The sequence below is a fragment of the Cavia porcellus genome, unplaced genomic scaffold (assembly GCF_034190915.1).
Source record: "Cavia porcellus strain 051 isolate PalLab524CR breed Dunkin Hartley unplaced genomic scaffold, mCavPor4.1 scaffold_1, whole genome shotgun sequence".
In the NCBI taxonomy this organism is placed as follows: Eukaryota; Metazoa; Chordata; class Mammalia; order Rodentia; family Caviidae; genus Cavia; species Cavia porcellus.
Window position 1 is genome coordinate 109,455,739 of NW_026947484.1, and position 24,834 is coordinate 109,480,572.

At 36.9% G+C, this 24,834-nt stretch overlaps 1 pseudogene; it reads right to left on the reverse strand.

Moving 5' to 3' along the window:
- Positions 1-9,011: 9,011 nt before the first annotated feature.
- LOC100729135 (phosphoglycerate mutase 1-like) lies at positions 9,012-9,914 on the reverse strand (annotated as a pseudogene).
- Positions 9,915-24,834: the final 14,920 nt, after the last annotated feature.

Consider the following 24,834-nt stretch of genomic DNA (forward strand, 5'->3'; position numbering starts at 1 on the left):
TTTTCCTTTGTTAATAAGCATCAAGGCACAAGTCGACATATATCAGGTCATTTCAGCAGCAGTTTTTAAGAACAGATATTGTCTCCATTCCAGAGAGGCCCAAGCACCACTTTTTTTTCCCAAGCACCATTTATAAACACCTAACGTGCTGGTTTCTAATGACTGACCTGGTGGCACCTGCAGAGACTTTCCTTGCCTCAGGTTTTTTGGGGGGGTCTTTTTGAGACAGGGTCTCACTATGCAGTTCATGCTGGCCTTGAGCTCATTTTGTAGCTTAGGCTGGTCTCCAACTTGCAAGGATCTTCCTGCCTCAGTCTCCCAAGAACTGGGATTATGGGTGTGAGCCACCACGCCCAGCTGCTTGCCTCAATTTTGAAAGGTTATTCTGTGAAAATAAACAGAGACCAGGAATGGAGGAGTAGGGTGTAATTGAGACTATACCCATGTCTGGGTTTCCTTCCTGCCTGTGCCTATCATAGGACACAAACATTTTCTCTGTCCTGTGGGTCTTGGAAACTCCTGTTTTGGGGGGTGCTCAATGAACTCAACTTTGAGTTGATACCTAACACTTTATCTAAGGACTTTGATACCCATCAGATGCATCTTTTTTTTCCCCTAAAAGCTGTTTAAGAATCTGTTTTTGGCTCATGACAAGATGCAATAGAACAATATTAACTTTACAGTAAGAAAGATCATTTTTGTATCAAAGTTCCAACATATACTGCCTGTAATACCTTGGGTAAGTTTCTGGATCTTTATCTGTCTCCATAGGGGTAACATGGGGACAATTACAGATATCTGGGAATTGGATGACATAATATTAGGATAGTGCTTGGCTCATGCTAAGCATTCAATGTATTTTTCCTTTCTTTCCTTGTTACTGTCAAGTTTAATCTGGTTTAGAAAGTTATTAATAGTTTTTGGCCTATCAGTAGGTTATGGTTCCTAGGGATGGTTCCTCCTTGTTGTCTCTCTTTCTTTGTAAAATCAGAGATCTATTTTTAGAACTTGGCCTTCAAAGATGCTTTGAAATCTGGTTATGAAAATGTGATGAGAAAGGTGGACTCCTAGTTTCACCTGACAAACATGTCCTCACTCCAGATTCCTTTGTTATTTTTCCAAGTGATTGTTGGTTTATTGAGATCCATGTGGTAGAGCAACAGGATCTTGCAGAGAATGGATGCCTGCTGACACACCTAGGCTTTTAGAATGTAGCTTGGAACTCTACTGACTTGTTGTGTCCTGATTTAACTGAGATACTCCATCTGAAACCTCCAGATGCTTGCTGAACTCTACTTAAGGCAGTAGCTTCAGTGTAGGTCTTCGAAGCTCAGATGGTCCTTGCAGCCACTACATCAATAACCTGTGATGAAATGGTGGACAAGAGGTTGTCCGGTGATGGATTTGGGAATTTACAGGCTTGTTAAACCTGATTGAAGGGGAAGGGACTTGAATTACCACCGGAATCCTAGAATTCACTAGATGAGCTAGAATTTGTGTTTAGACAATTTGCAAGGTATGACTAGTAAGTAATTTTCTTTAAACCATCTAGAATCTATGTAAGCAAATTTCCCTAAAATGTTTTAACTATATGCTCATAAAGTTGGAACATTCTGAGCTTTGTAGCCTTGTAAGTGTAATTTGGTAATGAAAATATTGGCCTTTAATCATGAAAGTGAATTTTGGAAACAATCATTCAGAATCAAGTTTGTAACTTGATTAGGGAATACTAACTGGTAAAATTTTTGAAATAGAGTCCTTTGTTGTATATGAAGTTAAGCAATGAGGCTAATATCTTTGTTTCAGGGGCTCTTGGTAATTCATTTTACTTCAACAGGTGTTTCTTGAGTATTTTCGATGATTTTCTGACACTTCTCTTTGTAGAAATGTGCTTTCAGTGATGAGAATGAGTGAAGTGGTATAAGGAATCTAGATCAGGGCTGAAGTTTGGCCTAGGTTTGGGCATCAGGAAAACTTGAAGATTTATATCTGTCTCTGTTTCTATCACACACACACACACACACACACACACACACACACACACACACTATACACGTTTGAAAATCTGTAATATGGAAGTTCCAGTGCTGGATACAACAGCCTCAATAAAATTATATTGGTTTGAGATTACTTAGGAGTTGAGTATTATCCTTGGTCTCCTTCAGCAATGGTGAGAATCACCTATTTGAAAAAGTATTGAGAGAATTTGCCCTTTAGGTATGCCCAGAATACATTACACACAAATATATGTGTGTGAATAACATTTGTCCTTAAGTTATCATAAAGCTAGGGACTGATTTTCCCCACAATCCACAAAAAGAATGGTTTTTCATGCCTTTTAGATAATGAAAAAATTGACAAAAATTATATCCTGCACTGCCTAGAATGACATCTTTGAGTGGAACTAGGGAAAAGTAAATCTAGGACCTCTATAAGTTATACCAATAGGATTACATTTTAATTCATGAAGTAAGACAATTAATATTATTGATTATTGCCATTACCTGTGATAAGTTCTGTGGTTATCCTTTTAAGATTGCTTATGTTTTTTAATGTATTATGCATAAATTCATTTCACTCGTGTACTCATTCTTGGTCTCTAGCACTAATTAAGCTTCAGGATTTAGGTCTTCCAGGACTTCTCAATTTAATGACATCTGAGCATATGGATTCTAATAAAACAAGGATAAGAAAGTGGGATCTAGGACTGGAAGTGTATTTCAGTGGTAAAGCCCTTGCCTCGTATGTGTGAAGTCCTGCATTTATAATATCCAATTCTGTGAAAACAAACAAATACACAAGCAAGCAAGTAAAACAACTCAGGGAACTGACAGAAAAAATACATCTACAGTATCTTACTTTTTCTTAGGTATACTTTCTTCCCTAAGACTCGTTTCTCAAAAAAAGGATCATTAGATCACTAGCCTAGCAAGATAATTGCAAGACACAGGTAGAGTAATTATTTTATGTATTTATCATAGAGAGTGGCCTCAGACTAACTATAATTCAGTTGCTTCACCAATACTTCATTTTTACCAGTAAAAGACTGTTGTTGTGTCCTGATTTAACTGAGATACTCCATCTGAAACCTCCAGATGCTTGCTGAACTCTACTTAAGGCAGTAGCCTTAAGGATCTGTTGCCTGAGACTTTAGGCCCAAAGGAGACTAATACTTAACTTTTTAAAATGTTTAAGGATAAAGAATTAAAGATGCATTATACTCAATGTGTACCATAGTGAATATAAAAATTATGTGTAGTAAACATGACATCTCCTTCATTTTCAGGATGGAAATGGCTTGGTAGGCAAGCAAAATGGAGCATAGGGCTGGAGGCTTTTTTTTCAACTTGAGAAGCTATTAACTTATACTTCTCATCAGAGCCATTTTCTGACTTGTTTTGTAAGGCTGGTCTACACAGAATAATTCAGGACAGACCCAGGGTAGGACTCTTAAAAGATTAGGATTCTTGGCTCCTCCCTCAAACCTAAGACAAAATCTATAGCAAAACAATTTGGTTCAGTGGTTAGCATGGATTTTGGAATCTGACAGTCCTGGTGTGGGATCCTATCTTGGCCACACAATAATTATGTAACTTAGCATCTCTGTGAATGTGGGAGATTTTTTCATAGGGTTGTAATAAAGCCTAAAATTTAAATAAAGTGCCTACAACAAAACAGTCTGTCAACAAATGTTTAAATTGCTGGGTTTTTTTACTAAAAATTTTTAAGTTTCTAGTTTCCTTTACATAGTTGATTGAAATGCTATATTTTATTTGATTTGTGGATGATGTTATCAATTTGAAAATTGTTACCAGTTTTGTTTTGAGGGCTAAAATCATATGGTAGGCATTGTACTTGGGATTAATCAGCATCACTGGAATCTATTAATGTACAAAAGTGGCCTGTGATAGGTCTGCTTGGCCATGCATCATGGTTGTGGCTCATTTGGCTGCTGGGCCCTTTGATTAAAGATGATTAGGATGGTATTTATGAGGATCATGATAATGTTTACAGTTCTTTCCATATGGTACTTATCATGGTCATGATAATGTTGACAGTTCTTATCTGAGGATTATAATCCTATGGTTGTACTCTAAACTCTGGAAGCCCCCTCTTTGGTTGTCTATGGCTCTTGGTCACCTCATTCTCAATAGGAATGCTTACACTTACCAGATCTTGCAGCTATGGATTTTTGGGATGGGTTATTGGTAGGAATTTTTTCTGCCCCTTCTGTTTCATGAGGACCCAGATCCTCAGTAATCTCAAATGGATTATAGATTTTTGGACCTCTCTTATTCTTACTTGCCTTCTCTGCTATCCCACAGGAGACTGACAGACAAGTAATGTTTAGTGGCTCATATTGACCTAAATGGTAGAAGGCATTTGCTGACCCTGTGTACATGTATATTCTATGGCCTTTAAGCTGTTTTCTACCTAAATGTAAATTGACTTACTAAATTTAGCTGCTTATTTCTCCTGCAAGCTTCTCCATTTGCCTGTGACTGGAGTTCAGCTGAAGCAATTAGATCTTTGTAGGAATTAGCTAACTAAATTAGATCTTTGTATGAATCCAGAGGCAAGTACACACCAACCAGATTCAGAACCTGCCAGCTGCAGAACTGGTTCCCTACTTATTGCTTCGACAACTCAGTAATCTGGAGCCTGGGCTAAGCTGTTTGTCCCACAGGGCTGTAAGTGATAAGACAGGGTGGGTTTCTATTTTGAGAGTGGCAGTGAGGAGAGGACCCTTTAGATGTCAGTTTTAATTTAAATTTGGTTGGCTAATACACTAAGAAACCTAAATGTTTATTTGGACCCTCATCTGCACCAAAGTTACTTCATCACTAGACAATTTGAAAATAGAGATTCATGGACTTCCAATTCCTATACCTCTGACATATTCATAATAGCTGATATGTATTGTGCCTCTGGGAAAGGACTGGGAGAAAAAGCATCAAATACACACCCCTTACATATCCTATAGACACAATAGCATGAAAGCAAATCACTAAATTTATTTGTCAAATATTGGACTTACATGTGTAAACATTACATCATCTCTCTGGTGTGAGAAATTGAAAGAGTAAATAAATACCAAAATGTACAATAGATATTGTGAAATGGGAATAAATTGTTCAGAAAGAAAGAAGAACTAGGGTAGGGGACAGAGGAAAGGAATGAAAGGAAAAGGAAAAAAAGGATAAAAAGGAAACAAAGCTTTGTAAATGAGGAGAAGATGGGTTGAAGGGAGGAAAAAGGATTAGGAAAAATAGAGAAAGCAAAATATGTCATGTACAGGTCCAAATTCCTTATGATGAATATGATCATTATGTATATCTAAAATTTACCAATAAACTTAAATATACACACAAATATGATGATACAATATAATGCAAAGAACCCTAGATTATTCTTGGTTTGATACGCAAAAGCCATCTGTCAGCAAATTTTATTGATTCTACCTTCACATCATAATCAGAATCTGCATAATTCTTATCATTTCTACTATGACTATCCCAATCAAGCCATAATTTGTGTCAGTACCATAAATTATTAGTCTTAACTCATATACTTGTCAACATAGTAAGTAGAGTAAATGTTTTCTTTATTTAATTTTTTTCAGAGTGAACATTCTAAAGCAGAAATCTGAGTAGATCATTCTCTAATTAGTGCCTCACCATATCTTCTGTCTTGCTGAGGATAAGCCAGAGGCCCGAAGGAGACTGGACGACAGCCTTTGACCTCATGTCTTGTTCCTCTTCTCTATGTCTTGCTGTAACTATATTGAACTTGATGTTCTATGAACTTTCCAGGTACACTGCCATCTTAAAATTTTCTCTCTCTGAAATGCTGTTTTCTGGATTTCTCCCCATCTCCTTTAAGCCTGCCTTCAGGATTTTCTTGAAAGATGGAATATTATGAATCAGATTCATATTCTTACATTTGCAACTAAAATAAAAAAATAAAAGTTTTCATCTGTTGGACAGTAGGGAGATAAATGAAATGAACACTATGACTGCCTTAGCTTAAAGCTTGGAGCAAGTCCAGGCCACAGCACAGTAGAGGGAACACAGCCAGGGTTAGTTCATCACGAGGACCCTATTGTTCTATATGAATAGATAGAACTAAAAAGTCAGAGATTTTCAAGAACTCATTCTCAATCAGTGAAAAAAGAAGTGGAAATCAGAAGTCTCAAAGAACATTGTTTAATCAACTTGACCTAGTTAATGATTCATAGAACATTCCAATGAACAGTAAGAGAATACATATTCTTTTGAAGTGAATATTGGAATAGGTATTCAGGTAGACTAACTGAGCCATAGAGCAAATCTCAATAAATTAAATGCCTAATATCAGGGACATAAAGTGACATTACAGAGTTCAAGAATGTTAAAAGGACAAGGAAGGAATTTTGCAAATAATTTTTATGCCAATAATTTTTGCAATTTAGACAAAGTGGACAAATTCCTTACAAGACACTAATACAGCTTACTCAAAAAGAAATGACAAATATATGTAAAACTAATTTATTAACATGTAATAAAACAGAAATGACTAAATGAATGGTCTTCTATCTACTAAATAAATTCAATATATAATCAAATGCTTTTCCATGAAGAAGTACTCTAGGTTCAGCAGGATTTACTGATAAATTTTACCAAACATCGAAGAAAGAAATTATACCAATTGTACATAAACTCATACAGAAAGTTGACAATGGAATACTTTCCAACTCATTCTGTGAGGTCAGCAATAGAAAAACCAGGCAAAGGTATTATAAAGAATAAAAGTATATCAATAGTTCTCATGAACAGTAGTACCTAAATTTTTAGTAAAAAATTAAATAATCATATTTAACAACATATGAAAATCATAATATATTATAACCAATGGAGGTTTTACCTTAGGAATGTCAGGGAGGTTCAGCTTTAGGATCAATCAAGGTAATGCATCATATCAAAAAACTAAATGAGACACACTGTACTATCATCTTAATAGATGATAGTAGAAGAGGTATTTGGCAAGATTAAATATCTATTTGTGATTTTAAAAATTCTTTAAGATAAAGAGAAATAGAAGAACTTTCTCAGTCTGACAGAAGGCATCTACAAAATTCTAACAGCTAGCATCTTACCTAATGGTAAAGACGCAATGCTTTTCCTTTAAAATTAGAAACACGGATCTTACTGTTCATATTCAGCATGATTGTGGAGATTTGAGCCAGTGAACTAAAAGAAGAAGTAAAAACTGTAATAACTGTAAAATAAGTAAAAAGTAATAACTGCATTATTACTGATGTAGGGCCCCTCAATGCTGCAAAAAGCCAGAATTAAAAGAAACTACTAGAACTAATCTATGAGCTTGTACCCAGGATATAAATACAATAAAGAAAAATCAAAATATATTTCCATGTAGTCTGAGTAAACAATTGGAAATTGAAATTAAAATACCATTTGTAATACCAAATTGCTAGATACTTAAATAAAATTCTATAAAACATGTACAAGTTATGTATGTTAAATTTTGCAAAACCTTGATGAAAGACATAAAAGAAAAATCTGAATAATGAAAATATCCATATTCATTGACAGAAGACCCAATATTAAGTTGTAAAATACCTTGACCTAAATTGTTTTATAAATACAATAGCATTTGAGAACATATCTTTTTTATTTTTTATTTGTATTTTAAAGAGAATAAGATCAAGCAAAATAAAACAATAAATCCAATCAAAACAAAACAGTATAAGTGATGCAGGACTTCAAAAACAGTAAGAGATCAACAATGGTTACCATAATGCCTTTTAGTTGTCTTCAAAATAGCTGCTCATACCTTCAGACATAGTAAAAATCAAACAAAATAGAACAGAATAGAACCAATAAAAACAAAACAATGAATGTAATAAAGGACTTCAAAATAAGATAATAGTGAATCTAAAATGGCTACCATATTATATCTTGTTATCTTTGAAATAGCTGCCCATGCCATCAGATATAATAAAATCAAACAAGACACAACAGAATAAAACCCACCAACAAAATGATGAAAATGACATAGGACTTCAAAACAAGATAATAGGGAATTAACAATGTCCACCACCTTCAGAAGGAGAGCCCCCCTAGATACTATATTGTATCAAGTACATATTCTAATGGTGTTTTCCCTCCTTCCTTTCCTTCTTCTTCCTCTTCCTCCTTTTCTTCTTCCTCCTCCTCTCCTCTTCCTCCTCCTCCTCTTCTTCTTCTCTTTGGCATATCACTCCTTTATTATACTGATCTGGAAAAAAAAGACTTAATTACTTACAGTTATGCTCAAAATGAGTACTAGCCCGTGTGGCAGGGCCAAGCCAACTGGAACATGATTCAGAAACGACATAGTGAGAAACACTTGGATAGGATTAAAAATCATTTTAATTGCCGCCAAAACAAGGCAGAGATCCTAAGATACACAACAGGCTGCATTCCTACCCAGAGAGACCAGAGTTTATCCTGTACTGGTATGAGGAATGGCTTATTTTCTGGTGACTATATATGGACCTATTCATCTACCACTACAAGCCCCAGAAAGGTTTTTGTTTAGAAACCTAATTTTTCTTTTGTAGAAAAATTTAGCACATAAACTTAATTCTGATTAGTTCCAACCTTTTGGAGCCAGCTCCTCTAGGGTGAGGGAGGAAACTTTTTAAATCACCATGCAGGTTATATTATCTTGCACTGGAATGACTAGAGCTTGCTGATGGTGACCTGACTATAGAAGAGTGCAGAGCTGGCTCCTGGGAGAACAGTGTGCTCTCTGGCCTCTCTTCATTGTCACGCCTTTGCATGGTTCATCCCTGTCCCCTACTCAAGCAGGTCGTTAGTAAACAAAGCAGAAGCACAAGGAAAAAAGTTAGTACCTTTCAACTCTCCTGGATAAGAAGAGCCCTCCTTGGGCTTAGACTGAGAACTTGTGTCTTAGAGGTACTATTCTTACTAGGTTCTATCAAGGAAGTGGGTGCAGGAGCCAAAAGGCTAAAATGAAATGGGAGCCACTGGTCCCCATCTGCAGCTGCAACACAGGATGCCTACAGATGTGGTCAGTGTGACAGGTGCTGGGGAGAGGTGCAGAGGAATGGATGGAGGGGATAGTAGGCTGCCTGGTGATCTTGACTTCTTGGCCTTGCCCTGGGCAGCCACAGCTTCCATAACTTTACGCTTGGTTTCTTCATCTCCTAGGAACTGCATGGGCTTGATGGACTTTATCCAACTCTTATCCAACTTGAAGACAATAGGAATGCTAGATGGCAGGTTCAGCTCCATGACAGCTTCTTCAGAAAGATTTTCCAGATGCTTGACTATACCCTGGAGGCTGTTGCAGTGAGCTGCAACCAAGACCCTTTTGCCCTCCGTGATCTGAGGCACAATTTCTTCATTCCACAAGGGCAGAGCTCTGGAAATAGTGACTTTGAGACTCTCGCAGGAAGGCAGCTGATCTTCAATAAGATCTGCATACCTACAATCCTTGCTGATGTTGCTGTAGAAGGGATGGTCAGGTTCCATCGCATGTGGTGGGACATCATAGAGTGACTCCAGACCTTCACCTGAATCACACTGTGCTTGGCAGAAGTTTCTGCTTTATTAAGACCAGTCAGATCCCCATAGTACCGCTTGTTGAGACACCAAGTTCTCATCACTGGCACCCACGTCTGGTCAATGACATCCAGTACTGCCCAGAGGGTACAGATTGCTCTTTTCTGTACTAAAGTGAAGCAGATGTCAAACTCATAGCCAGCATCTCATAGTTCCTGCTTACTGTGCTTTGCCTCTTTGTGGCCTGCTGGGCTTAGGAAGGCATTGTATCAACTGCTACAGGGGGTTCTCCAGGTTCTAGGTGCTCTCTCCAAGTGAGATCAGCACCAGCTTATAGGTGGCCATGGTGATGAGTTACGGATGCAGTGTAGATGAGCTGGCTGGGATTCTGGTGGCAACCCACCCACCCTTGACTTCTTTTTATATACGTGGATAGGCTGATTCTAAAATTTAGAGGGGAAGCAAAAGAAATAGAATAGCCAAATAACCTGGAAAAAATTGGAAGGTTCATACTGATTCACCTAGGACTATAATATAAAGCTACACTATCTTATTCAGAAAATGTCTTATAAGAAAAAACTTAGTCATTTAGGAAATTGAAGAAAGATAATTTCTTCAACATGGCACTGGAACAATGATAGCCATATGAAAGACAGTGGAGTTTGGGGTAGATGGTGGGGAGAAAATAAACTTTCCTTGTATCATAATCCATAAGAGAAAAAAAATGATAAATTGTACTTTATCTTATTCAATTCTTTGGGCATGTGGGTAGAGACACATCTGAGAATGTTTCTAGCTGAAGCTTTAGCTGTGGGTGGTCAAGTCATGTGATAGAAATATCTAATTTAGTGTATACAGATGTTCTCCATGTGTCTAGTGTTATGGTATTAATTCCAGTGATGAGCCCTTTACCCAAGTGCACAGTGCTGGCATTCAGCTGCTTGTATGGAGTGCCAGCCTTCACACTGGTTCTTAGCACAGTGCAGCCCTGACAAAGCTCTTCTACTTGCTTGTGGGATATAAATAGGTTCTCTTATATCTTCTGCTGTGGGAAATTTTTTTTCAAGGACATTCTAGACTTTAGGATAGCAGTGAGGGCCTTGCCAGAAGTGGGTTGTCCTCAGAACACAACATCTGAAATAGAGTAGATTTGTACTTGATTCTCCTTTCTGTTACTTGGCTGTGGCACTCTGGAAGACTGATTAGCCCTTGTTGAGGCCATATTCTATCAAAAGTAGAATTCAGGTTCATTTGTTCACTCACACAAAATGTACACAGTTAGCATGAGCTAGGGTGCTAGAAATACAACCATGAATGGGTTGATAGGGTCTTTGTCCTTAGGGCATTTCAGTCTAAGGTATAGTAATAAGAAGTACCTCACAGAGCTATTCTAAACAAAAATAAGAACATATTTGAGTAGTGGATACCTTGGGTCATCTAATCTACTGGTATCTTTTCTGGAGACAGCCTATTCTCTTCCAACCTCTCTCCACAATTATTTGGTCCAAATTATCTGTCTGCCTTAAGATAGGACAGTAAATATCTTCTCATGCAATTAAGTATTAGCATTCTGTGGTTCCGTTGTTAATCTTTGGCTGATGCCCTAAGTGGTGGAGACATTAACCTTAGAAATATAAACAGTTATGTGAACAGCCATATAGTTTGGGAAGCCTGAAAAATCTATTGCAAGAGAGAATAGGTAAGCAGAGGTCACAGGCATGAAGAAAACTACACTGACAAAGAGCTCTGATGACAGGATCCTCCCAGGCTACAGTCCCTTTCTGAGATCCAGCTGTGTTTTTGCCCTTAGGTTCTAGGACACCTCTGTGCCTGCATCTATATAGTAAGTCTGCTTACAAATCACCTCAAAGTGGCCTCTATTATTCCCAGCCAACACATGAGGGGCACTGAACAAATAATCGCTATTATAATTATTGCTTGAAAACATGACTTTCTTATTTCTGTCATGCTCTCAGACTTTTGTGACGAATATGACTATCTCCAATTCTGAGTTGCTGCTGAATTCTGGACTATACCCTGGAAAGCTTCAACTGGATTTCTCATGGAAATAGCAAAACCAAATCTAACATGTCTAAAACAGAAATTCTCTATTCTAGTCAACTCACTTAGCTTCCTCTGCTTTGTTTTACTGGCATTAAACTCACTCAACCAGTTGCTCCAAGTTCTGGGAGTTAGCCTAGATTTTTTTTTTCTGCTCCCTCATTTCCCACATCTAATCACTCAGCAAGTGATATCAGTTCTGTTTCCTAAATACCTTGGGAACTTTCTCTAGACTTTTCCCATTATTACTGCTGCTGCCATCTTGTTCAATAAGTTTTAAGTTCTTTTTTAAAAGTTGTAATATATTAGTACATATTTGTAGTACGTGAAATATACTTCATTGTGGGGAGCAGGTACAAACTCGCAACACATTTTCATTCTTATTTATTCCTTTTCCCCATTTTCATTATTATTACTATTTTAGCTCATGTTTACAACGTATGTTTACATTTATTGTGGGTATTTGGTACATGTACATGACACATATTAAATCTTTTTGTCCCTGTTCCCCTTGCCTTGGTCTCTTGGACTCCTTCCCATTTGCAAAACATCTATTTCCTTGTTTACTTCTATTAGTCCTTTATTTTACTCTTTATTTATACTTTTCTGGACTCAACTGAGAGACACCATATGGTATTTAAACTTATGTCTCTGATTGATTTCCCTGGATATATTTTCCTGGTGTATCCAAATGTTCCTACAAATCTTGGGTTTATTCTTTATAGTCAAGTAATATTCCATTATATACAGATACCACATTTTCTTTTTTTTTTATTTTATTTAAAAGGAAAAAAAGAAAAACACAAAACAAAACAGAGTGGTGTAAGGGTACAAGTCATACAGAACTACAAAAAAAAAAAAAACCCGGTAAGAAATCACCAGTTAATAGATTACATATTATCATCTTAGAGATAGTTGCTCAAATCACAGTATCAAAGCATACAAAGTGGACATTCAAACAGTGAGACTGCAAACAGTCGTGTTCAAAGATCCAACTAAAAACATTAATATGGTCGCTATTTAACACCCCTAAACACACTTGCTGCTGTATCCTTTAGAGCTCTTTTTTTCCCTCTCTTTTTTACAACAAAATTTACACATTTTGGGTTTTATTACTCCTTAGTTATTATTACTTTTTTGGGGGGGAGAGAATAAAGTCAAATATGGCAAAACAAAGCTGTCAGTCAAAACCAAGGATAGACATAGCACATGATGTAAAACAGAGTACAAGGTTACCAACAATGGTTATCAACAATGTCTCTTGTTTCCTTAAAAAGAATTGTCTATCTCATTAGATATTATAAAGTTGAACAAAACAGTAGAGAACAAGACCAATAAAACTTAAGCATTGTAAACATTACAGGACTTCCAAAGGAGACAATAGTCAAACCAGAATGGGCATCTTAGTGAATCTTATTGCCTTCAAAGTAGTTGCCTATATCCTCAAACTTGATACTATCATACAGAATGGAACAGAGTCTAATCAGTCAAAACAAGATAGTGGGAGTATTACAGGACTTCAAAACAAGTTAATAGGAAATCAAAAAAAGTTAATACTATATATCCTGCTAATTTTTAAAATTTTTCCCCTTAATTAAAACAAACATAAGAAATAACTAAATAATTTTTTAAAAGAATAAGGGAGAGATTGAGATAAAACAGGACATAACAATATAACAATAGAGGTCAAAGCATGACTGTTTCAGCAACCTAGTGCTTCACCACCAAATAACCCGACTTAATAGTAGTTACCATAGTGTCTATCTTTTTCCATGAAATATTTGAATAAAACTTCATATACTATAGCTTCAAATATTTCCATATCAAGAAGGCCAGAATAAAGCCTTTCTAATTAATAAGTGAAAACTTTATAAGGCTTCAAGGCCACATAATGGGGAATCATGATTACCACATACTTTTATATATTTGAATCATTACTTACATTAGGGAAACTATTCGGTATTCACACATGCAAGATTGATTTATTTCACTTATGAGTATGGTCTCAAGCTGTGCCCATTTATTGATAAATATCTCAATGTGATCCTTCTTTATAGCTGAATAATACTCTATTGTATAGAAATGCCACAACTTTTTTATCCATTTCTCAGTTGATGGACACTTGGGTTGTTTCCAAGATCTGGCAATTACAAATTGTGCTGCTATAAACATAGGTGCGCATATATCTCTGTGGTATGATGCTTTCAATTCTTCTGGGAATATGCCTAGAAGTGGAATAGCTGGAATAAATGGGACTTCCAATCCCAGCTTTTGAGAAATCTCCAGACTAACCTCCACAAAGGCTGTACCAGTCTACACTCCCACCAACAGTGTAGGAGAGTTCCTTTTTCCCCACAGCCTCTCCAGCATTTGTTGTTGTTGTTGGTTTTCTTGATCCTGGCCATTCTTTCAGGAGTGAGATGGTATCTCAGTGTGGTTTTAATTTGCATTTCTCTAATGACCAATGATGATGAACATTTTTTCATGTATTTGCCATTTGTATTTCTTCATCTGAGAAGTGTGTATTCATCTCAGATGCCCATTTTTGGATTGGATCTTTGAATTTTGGGGGTCTGAGTTTTTTAAATTCTTTATATGTTTTAGACAAGAGTCCCTTGTCTGAGAGAGAGTTCACTATAATCTTTTCCCAGTTTGTGGGTTTTCTTTTCACTATGCTGGAGATTTCTTTTGACATGCAGAAACTTTTTAATAAGAAGTGGTCCCAGTTATTGATTCTGAGAAGTATTTCCCGTGTGGTTTGAGTCCCGTTCATGAATTCTCTACCTACTCCTATGTCTTCAAGGTTTCTACCCAATTTGTCTTCCTATAGATTAAGTGTTTCTGTTTTAATATTCAGATCTTTGACCCATTTAGATTTTAATTTAGTACATGGTGATAGACATGGGTCTAGCTTTAGTTTTCAGCAAATGGAGAGCCAGTTTTTCCTGCACCATTTATTAAAGAGACTGTCGTTCTTCCAGTGAACCTGCTTGGCTCCTTTATCAAAGATAAGGTGGTTGAGTGTGTTTGTAGTTGTGGTTGTATCTTCTAATCTATTCCATTGATCTTTGGCTCTGTTTTGATTCCAATACCATGTTGATTTTACTACTGTTGCTTTGTAGTATAACTTCAAGTCAGGGATTGTGATGCCTCCTGCTTCGTCTTTGCTGCTTAGAATTGCCTTTGCTATTCTAGGTCTCTTCGATTCCAGATGAAATTTAGGAGTGATTTCTCTAGATCTATAATGTATGTTGACGGTATTTTTATTGGGATTGCATTGAATCTGTATAACAGTTTTGGGAGAATGGCCATTTTCACAATGTTTGTTCTTTCTATCCATGAGCAAGGGATGTCTTTCCATTTTCTGAGATCATCTTCAATTTCTTTTTTCAGTGTATTATAATTTTCACTGTATAAGTCTTTCACTTCTTTCATAAGAGTAATTCCTAAATATTTCAATTTTTTGCTTGCTAATGTGAAGAGTGTAGTTTCTCTTATTTCTCTCTCTGTGATTTTGTTGTTAGTGTATAGGAATGCTATTGATTTCTGAGTATTGATTTTGTATCCACCCACATTACTGAATTTATTTATTGTATCAAAGAGTCTTTCCATGGAGTTTAGGGGGTCTTCTATGTAGAGTATCATGTCATCTGCAAACAATGATAATTTAATTTCTTCTTTTCCTATCTTTACCCCTTTTATTTCTCTCTCTTGCCTAATTGCTCTGGCTAGTACTTCCAGTACTATATTAAATAGGAGTGGTGATAAAGGATATCCTTGTCTTGTGCCTGATTTTAAAGTAAAGGCTTTCAATTTTTGGCCATTTAGTATGATGCTGGCTGTTGGTTTGTCATAAATGGCCTTTATTATATTGAAGTAAAGACCATCTATTCCAATTTTCTCTAAAGTTCTTATCATGAATAAATGTTGGACCTTATCAAAGGCTTTTTCTGCATCTATAGAAATAATCATGTGATTCTTATTTTTGGCTTTATTGATATGGTGTATTACATTTATTGATTTACGTATGTTGAACCATCCTTGCATTCCTGGGATGAATCCCACTTGGTCATGGTGTATAATCTTCTTGATGATTTGCTGCATCCTATTTGCCAATATTTTATTGAGGATTTTTGCATCTGTGTTCATTAGGGAGATCAGTCTATAGTTCTCTTTTTTAGTTGGATCTTTCTCAGGTTTTGGTACTAGAGTAATATTTGCTCCCAGGAATGACTTAGGAAGGATTGCTTCCCTTTCAATTTCATTGAATAGTTTGAGGAGTGTCGGCATTAGGTCTTCTTTGTATTTCTTGTAGAATTCTGCAGTGAATCCATCTGGGCCTGAGCTCTATTTTGTGGGTAAGAACTTAATTACATTTTCAATTTCATTAACAGAGATTGGGTTATTCAACAGTTTTACATCCTCTTGATCTAGCTTTGGTACTTCATATGTTTCTAAGAATCTGTCTATTTCTTCTGTGTTATCAAACCTTTGAGAGTAGAGGTTTTCAAAATAGGTGTTGATGATCTTCTGTATTTCTATTGGGTCTGTAGTGATATCACTTTTTTCATTTATAATTGCATGAATTTGAGCTTTTTCTTCCCTTTTTTTAATAAGGTTGCCTAGGGGATTATCGATTTTATTTATTCTTTCAAAGAACCAACTCTTTGATTCGTTGATTCTTTGGATTGTTTTCTTAGTCTCTATTGCATTGATTTCTGCTCTGATTTTTATAATTTTCTCTCTTCTTTTGGCTTTGGGCTTGACTTGCTCTTTCTTTTTCAAACAGCTCTTCTGTTTGAGGTATAGCATCAAGTTATTTATTTGCATTCGTTCTGTTTTCCTGATGTGGGAACTCAGTGCAATAAATTTTCCTCTGGGGACGCCTTTCATTGCATCCCACAAATTCCGGTAAGTTGAATCTGCATCTTCATTTTCTATTAAGTATTGTTTAATTTCTTCTGTAACCCACTGATTACTCAAGAGTGTGTTATTCAGTTTCCATGTGTTTGCGGGATTTTTGCAGTATCTTTTATCATTAATTTCTAATTTCAGAGCGCTATGATCTGATAACATGTAAGGGATGATTTCAACTCTTTTGCATTTGTTTAAATATGTTTTGTGAGCTAATATATGGTCTATTTTAGAGAATGATCCATGTACTGCTGAGAAGAATGTGTATTCTGATGTGGTTGGGTGGAACATTCTGTATATGTCTATCAAATCCATTTGTTCACAGGTGTGATTCATTTCTGTTATTTCTTTGTTCATTTTCTGTCTGGTTGATCTGTCCCTTGGTGTCAATGGCGTATTAAGGTCTCCTGTTACAATTGTGTTACTGATAATTTGAGTTTTCATTTCTATTAATACTTGTTTTATATAACTGGGTGCTCTGGAGTTTGGTGGATATATATTTAAGATAGTTATCTCTTCCTCTTGGAGTTTTCCCCTTACAAGTATGTAGTGACCTTCTTTGTCCTTTATGGCCATTGTTGGTTTAAAGTTCACATTGTCTGCAAACAAAATGGCTACTCCTGCCTTTTTTTGGATTCCTGCTGCATGAAGTATTGTTTTCCATCCTTTGACTTTCAGTCTGTGAGTATCCTTCTGGGTTAGATGGGTTTCCTGTAAACAGCATATGGTTGGATTTTGTTTCTTGATCCATTCTGCTAGTCTGTTTCTTTTGATTGGTGCATTGAGACCATTTACATTAATGGTTATTACTGTTAAATTCTGGTTTATGGTTGACATGTTATCTCTCTGCTGTTGCATCTTTATCTTTCTGGTCTGTTTAGTTATCTGCTTTGCTTAGTGATTTTTTCCTTTGTGTATCTAAACTGTCTTTCAATATTTTTTGCAGGATTGGTTTGGTGTTCATGAAGTTCTTTAGCTGTTCTTTGTCATGGAAGTATCTTATTTCACCATCAATTTTGAATGATAGTTTTGCAGGATACATCAGTCTAGGTTGGAAATCATTTTGCTTGAGGATCTGGAATACTTCACTCCTTGCTCTTCTTGACTTTATTGTTTGTGCTGAGAAGTCTTCTGTGATTCTGATAGGTTTTCCTTTATAAGTGATCTGTCTTTTCTCTCTGACAGCTTTTAATAATCTATTCTTGTGTTGGATTTCTGAGATGGTGATTATTATATGTCTGGGTGTAGTTTTATTTTGGTTATGACTATTTGGAGTTCTATATGCTTCACTGATCCTGATGTCGATTTCTGATCTCATGCTTGGGAAATTTTCAGCTATTACTTCTCTAAATATCCTCTTGACATCCTTTATGTTGTCTCCTTCATTTTCATTAATCCCTATCATTCTTAGGCTATTTTTCTTTGCATAGTCTTGCAGTTGTTGAATTGTTGTTTCCTGATTCCTTGTTGTTTTTAAAAGATCTTTCCTTTCCTGTTCACTAGCTGCAATCCTGTCTTCAAGGTCTGAAATTCTATCTTCACTTTCATTGAGGCAGTTTTTACAACTTTCAGTGGAGTTTTTTGTTTCCTGTATATCCCTGTGCATCTGCATTATGTATTCTGTTTGTTTGTTATATTGCTCATCTAGGGATTCTATCTTTTTGTTTAGTTCCTCAATTTTTTAAACTGTGTTTTCTTTAGATATATTTAGAGTCTCTTTGATTTCTTTTATCATTTCTTCTTTTACCTGGGAGATTATTTCGAGTTTGAATTCCTTTAAAGCTTCAGCAACTCCAGAGTTGCTTGTTAATTTCAGTAGCTATTATGTCTGATATTTGTGGTGAATGGCATATATTTTCTTCTATATACATCGCTTCTAGGGTTTCTTGAGATAGGCTGGAGGTTTGAGGTTGTAATTTGGCCTTTCGTTTTGTCACTTTCCTATATTTCTTTGTTTCAAGTGTCATTTGAAAGCTTCCTCAGCGTCTGTTGGAAATCCCCTTCTATGTTCGCAGCTCCTGAGACTCTGGCACCCAGTTACCCCAAGCCACTGGACCTGTAGAACCAATGGCCCTCTTTTGCCTGTTTAGAACTCCGTAGTTCCAGATAAGCTGGGCTTCAGGGACACTGTGTGTCCACCTGCTTGTTGGAAGCTCCTCAGTTCTCCAAGTGCAACCGGAATGGGGAGGCAGATGTGGATGCCTCAAACCCACTTATCCACTTCACTGCACCCGGAAGCCTGGAGGGTCCCGAACAGTCTGGGCTTTGGGCAGAGTGCACTGAGCACTTACTGCAGGCTTCAGTGCCTCTGGAACCTGCAATGCTCCCCTGCTTGCTGAGATATCCACAGTCCTCCAGACACAGGGGGAGGTGGATGCAGGTGCCCCAGATCCGCCCAACCTTCCTCTGCACACCAATGGTGAGGTATAAATAGGCTGGGCTCTGGGGATAGTGTGCGCCCACCTACTTGCTGGGAACTCCACAGTTCTCCAAGCGCAGCCAGAATGGGGAGGTGGATTTAGATGCCTCAAACCCACTTATCTACTTCACTGCACCCGGAAGCCTGGAGGGTCCTGAACAGTCTGGGCTTTGGGCGGAGTGCACTGAGCAATTACTGCAGGCTGTGGGGCCTCTGGAACCTGCGATGCTCCCCTGCTTGCTGAGATATCCACAGTCCTCCAGACACATGGGGAGGTGGATGCAGGCACCCCAGATCCACCCCAGCCTTTCAGAATCCTTGTATTTTTTCCCTCTCTCTCTATAAAATATCCTTCAGGATTTTCTGTAGGGTTGGATTGGTGCCCATGAACTCCCACAGTTCCTCTTTGTCTTGGAAACATCTTGTTTCTCCATTAATTTTGAGAGAGAGAGACTTCCAGGGTACATTACTCCTGGTTGGAGGTTATTTTCTTTCAGGGCTTGGACTATTTCCTCCCAGGCTCTTCTTGATTTAATAGTTTGTGTTGATAAGTCTGTCATTATTTTGATGATTTGTCCTTTGTTGGTGATCTGCTTCTTTTCTCTGGCCACTTTTAATATCCTGTTCTTGTGGTGGATTTCTGGAATCTTGATTATTATATGTCTGGGTGTAGATCTGCTTTGGTTGTAGCTGGCTGGAATTTTGTATGCCTTATTTATCTAGATATCATTTCTTTTTCCTATGCTTGGGTAGTTTTCCTTAATTATTTCTTTTTAAAAAATTTTTATTTAAAGAAAGACTAAACAAAAGAGAAAATAGGTAGAAATAATACATATGTTTAGAGAAAAAAATAAACAGTAAGTAATCACTAGTTGATGTTTACATATTGGCATTTTACAAATAATTGTTCAAGGTACAAAAATGGAACATGTAAAGTGGGAATTCAAACAGCGAAATGGCAAAAAGTTCTGTTCAAGTGTCCAACAAAAACTTAGTAACATGATTGTCAATCCTATACACTTAAACATACATGCAGTTATCCATAGCTTAATTTATGTTTAGATTAAACAAACTAAAGCAGGCTAAAATCATTCTGAACAAAGAATACTATTGCTGGATTTCACATCATGACACTCCATGATCAGCACTGAGTACTGTAGTGCCTTTTTAAAAAAATTTAATTTAAAGAAAGATTAAACAAAACAGAAAACAGGTAGAAATAATACATAATTTCAAAGAAAAAATAAACAGTAAGAGATCACTAGTTGAAGATTACAGATTGTCTTCTTACAAATAGTTATTCAAGATACTAAAGTGGAGCATATAAAGTGGGGATTCAAACAGTGAGATTGCCATCAGTTCTGTTCAACTATCCAACAAAAACTTAGAAATATGGTTATCAATCCTATACACTTAAACATACATGCAGTTATCTATCTCTTCAATTATGTTGAGACTGAATAAACCCAAGAAGGCTAATATCACTCTGAACAAAGAATACTATTGCTGGGTTTCACATTAAGACACTCCAGGATCAGCACTGGGTATTTTAGTGTCTCTTTTTCTTCAGAGTATCTGTTCATTTCATCATGTGTCATATGATCAGTTCTCATAAACTGTTTACAGATTCCACACATGCATGAGTCTTAACTTGTATTTCTATCCTTTCTATATTAGAGGGAAAAACAAAACAAAGCAAGGCAAAACAAAACATATTCCTATAAATACATGAAATGAAATAAACATATAAGATCATTGTACAAAGAGTTCTACCATGGTTCCTGTGTTGTCTCTTGTTATCTCCAATAGAATTGAGTTATATCATAATTGAATGTATCAGTACATAACAGTATTAATAAAAACACAACTTTGTATATAGTATAGAACTTCAAAAACCAGCAGTTATCAAACAAGAATGTGTATCGTAGAGTTTGCCATCTTCAGTGTAGTTGCCTATATTCTGAGACTTGATACTATCAACCATATCAGTTTTTAAAAAAATTTTATTTAAAGAGGAAAAAAACAGCAGAGAAAGGGTACAAGTTATACAGATTTACAGAGAAAAAAAATAAACAGTAGGAAATCGCTAGTTAATGGATTACATATTGTCATCTTAGAAATAATTGTTCAAGTCACAAAATTAAAGCTTGTAAAGTGGACATTCCAACAATGATACTGCAAACAGTTCTGTTCAATGATCCAATAAAACTCAGTGATATCATTTTCTATCTTATACACTTAAATATACATGCAGTTATATCATTTAGAGCACTTTCTTTTCCTCTCTTTTGTACAATGACTATTACACATTTTTGGTTTCATTGCTCCCACGGTTCTTATTACTTTTTTGGAAGAGAGTAAAACCAAATGTGACATAACAGAACAGAGTCAGTCAAATCAAAAGGGTGGACATAATAGATAATGTAAAAACATAATACAAGGTGATCAACAATGGTTACCATAATGCCTCCCGCTATCTCTAATAGAATTGCCTATATCATTAGTTATAATGAAATTGAACAAAACAGTAAAGAACAAAACCGACAAAACCAAAACATTGGAGACATTATAGGTCTTCAAAAGTAGATAAAAGTCAACGAGAATGGGCGTCATAATGAATCTCATTATCTTCACAGCTGTTGCCTAAACTTTTGAACCTGATACTACCCAGCAAAACAGTATAGGGGAACATCAGTCAAAAACAAGATGGTGAGAGTAATACAGGGCTTTAAATCGAGATAATGGAAAGTCAAAGTGGGTTACTATAATATATCCTGCTATTTTTATTTATTTTTCCCTTAATTAAAAGGATAAAAATAAAAAAGTAAATAATGGAGTGGAGATTGAGATAAAAGAGGGCATAACAGCAAAACAGCGCAGATCAAAACATAACCATTTAAGCAGAATAGTGTTTCACCACCAGATAATCCTCACATAAAAGTAGTTACCATATTGTCTCTTTCCTTGAAATCCTTGAGTACAACTTCGTATACTGTAGCATTAAATATATCAAAACAATGTAAAACCATTTAAGAGAATGACAGCATTACAGAGTATTTAGAATCGACTAACAGAAAATGTATAATCTCCTGTATAATCTCCTTGTCTTTAAAAGGTTTTTGCTTATACTATCGTACATAATAAAATCCAATAAGACAACCTATTTAGACCAATGGAGACAGAAGAACAAAAGCTTGATGAGACTTCAAAACAAGATGATACTAAATCAGTATTACCTATTAAGGTGTCATTTTCTCCAAAATAGCTGTTCCTATCATCCAATCTTCTCTGCCTCATTTCTGTTGGGCTCGTTTTCTGTCAGTAGCTGTCAGTTTGTCTTCTTCATTTTGTTCTCTGCTCCATTCGTTGTGGCCTCCCCGCCACTATTTCTGGATTCTTTGTATTTTTCTTTTTTTTAGAATATCCTGTAGTACTCTCTGTAGAGTTGAATTGGTGGTTGCAAACTCCCCCAGTTCCTCTTTATCCTGGAAGCACCTTGTTTTTCCATCAATTTCCAGGGACAGTTGTGCAGGATATCTCAATCTTGGATGGAGATTATTATCTTTCAAAGCTTGAATTACTTCCCCCCACGCTCTTCGTGATTTGATGGTATGTGCAGAGAAATCTGCTGTAATTTTGATGGGTGTTCCCTTGTAAGTGGTCTGTTTCTTGTCTCTGACAGCTTTTAATATTCTGTTCTTGTATTGAATTTCTGGAATTTTTATTATTATATGCCTGGGTGTTGCTCTGTTTGGGTTGTAGGTAGCCGGGGTCCTGTATGCCTCATACATCTGAGTATCTTTACCTTTTGCTAAATTAGGAAAATTCTCCTGGATTATTTCTGTGAATAGCTTTTGTAGTTCATTTGTTTGTGTCCCTACTTCTTCTTTTATGTTCTTAATCCTTAAGTTATGGATCCTCTTATCATCTTCTTGTCTTTGTATTATTGCTGTTTGTTTCTTTGTTATTTTTAAGAAGTTTTTCATTTCATTCTCCCATATTACAAATCTTCCCTCCAGTTCAGATAGTCTGTCCTTAGTTTCTTTCAAGCTGTTATGCCAGTTTTTGATAGACTTCTTAGTTTCTTGGTAGTCCCTTTGAACCTGCTTCACGTATTCTATGCTTTCTCTGTTTTCTCCATCAAACAATTCTCCCCTCTTTTTCTGTTCTTCCATTCTACCATCTGTTTTTTCTTGGGTGGTGCTTAGCATTTCTCTAACTATTCTGCATACTTCTAGCTTCAGGTCATTGATAACTTCATTCCTGAACTGATCTATGAGGCTCTCTATATGGCGCTTTATGTCTATTGGTGCAGTGTCCGCTATTACCTGTTTCTCAGAGTTGGGGGCCGAGGAGCCTTTCTTGTTGCTGCCTCTTCCCATATTCTCTGTTCCTTATATATGCAAGCTTACATAGGAGGCCCAGCTTCTCTCCCTGTCAGCCACAGCCTGATCGAATTGCACTGGTTAGGTGTTCCCACCCACCGCAGCACACCAGGAAGTTCCGGACCAGGCAGCCTATGTGGGGCCTGCCCCTCCCGGCCACTGTCAGGCTCTGGGATTTGGGTTGGGCTAGCCTACTGGGTCCACCAGCAGTGTCACATAGGCTAGGCACTTTTCACCAATCCCGCCTGAGAGGGGGATGTATGGCTGAAGTCACCACCGCGCCCTGCTCCCGCAGGACTGCCTGGGCCCAGAATGTCCTCCGCTGGAGTCAAACTGTGGTAGAGTGTCAGTTTCTCTCACTCACCTCACCACAAGTCAGTGCACGCCTCCCTGCCTGTCCTGTTTTCGACTTCGTTTGCAGATTCCCGTTCTCAGAGCTTCCGCGCGTCTCTCTCCTTGCCGAGCCGATGTAGAGGCAGCCGCCGCGTGGTGGGAAACCCAAATCGCGGCTTCCAATGGCGCGGGCTCCAACCTCCACACTGAGGCTTTTCTGTTCCTGTTTTAGCACCAGGGCTGCATTCCAAGTTGGTTTCTCTCAGCCCAGTTCGTTCCTGAGTCAACAGAGCATATCTCCACCGGCTTATGTCTCCTTACTCTGCACCCTTTCTGACTTCTGAGCCGAGTCTTTTAGAGAGCCTCCGTAGTAGCTGTTATCTGTCCGCCATGTTCTCCCAGAAGTCAAGCATATCAGTTTTGAATAGAATCTTCTCTGCCTCATTTCTGTTATGCTCTTTTTTTGCCATCAGTTGTTTGCTTATCTTCTTCATTCTGTTTTCTGCTCCATTCATTGTGGCCTCTTTGCCATTGTTCTTGGAATCCTAGTACTTTTCTCTCTCTCTAGAATGCCCTGCAGTATTCTCTGTAAAGTTGAATATGTGGCTCCAAATTTCCCAAGTTCCTGTTGGTCTGGGAAGTATCTTGTTTCTCCATTAATTTCTAGAGATAGTTTAGCAGGGTGTATCAATTTGGAATGGAGGTTATTTTCTTTCAGGACTTGGAATATTTCCCTACAGGCTCTTCTTGACTTAATGGTTTGTGTCAAGAAGTCTGCTGTTATTCTGATGGCCTTCTTCTATAGGTTTTCTGTTTCTTGTCTCTAACAGCTTTTAATATTCTATTCTTATATTGAATTTCTGAGATCTTGATTATTATATGCCTGGGTGTAGCTCTGTTTTGGTTGTATGTGGCTGGAGTTCTGTATGCCTCATATATGAGAATAACATTTTCTTTTCCTATGTTTGGGAAGTTTTCCTTAATTATTTCTGTGAATAACCATTTTAGTTCCATTGTTTGTATCCCAGATTCTTCATTCACATTCTTCATTCTCAAGTTATAGATCTTTTTGTCATCTTCTAGCCTTTGTATTGTTACTGCTTGTTTCCTTGTTGCTTTTAAAAAGTTTTCCCTTTCATACTCCCACATTACA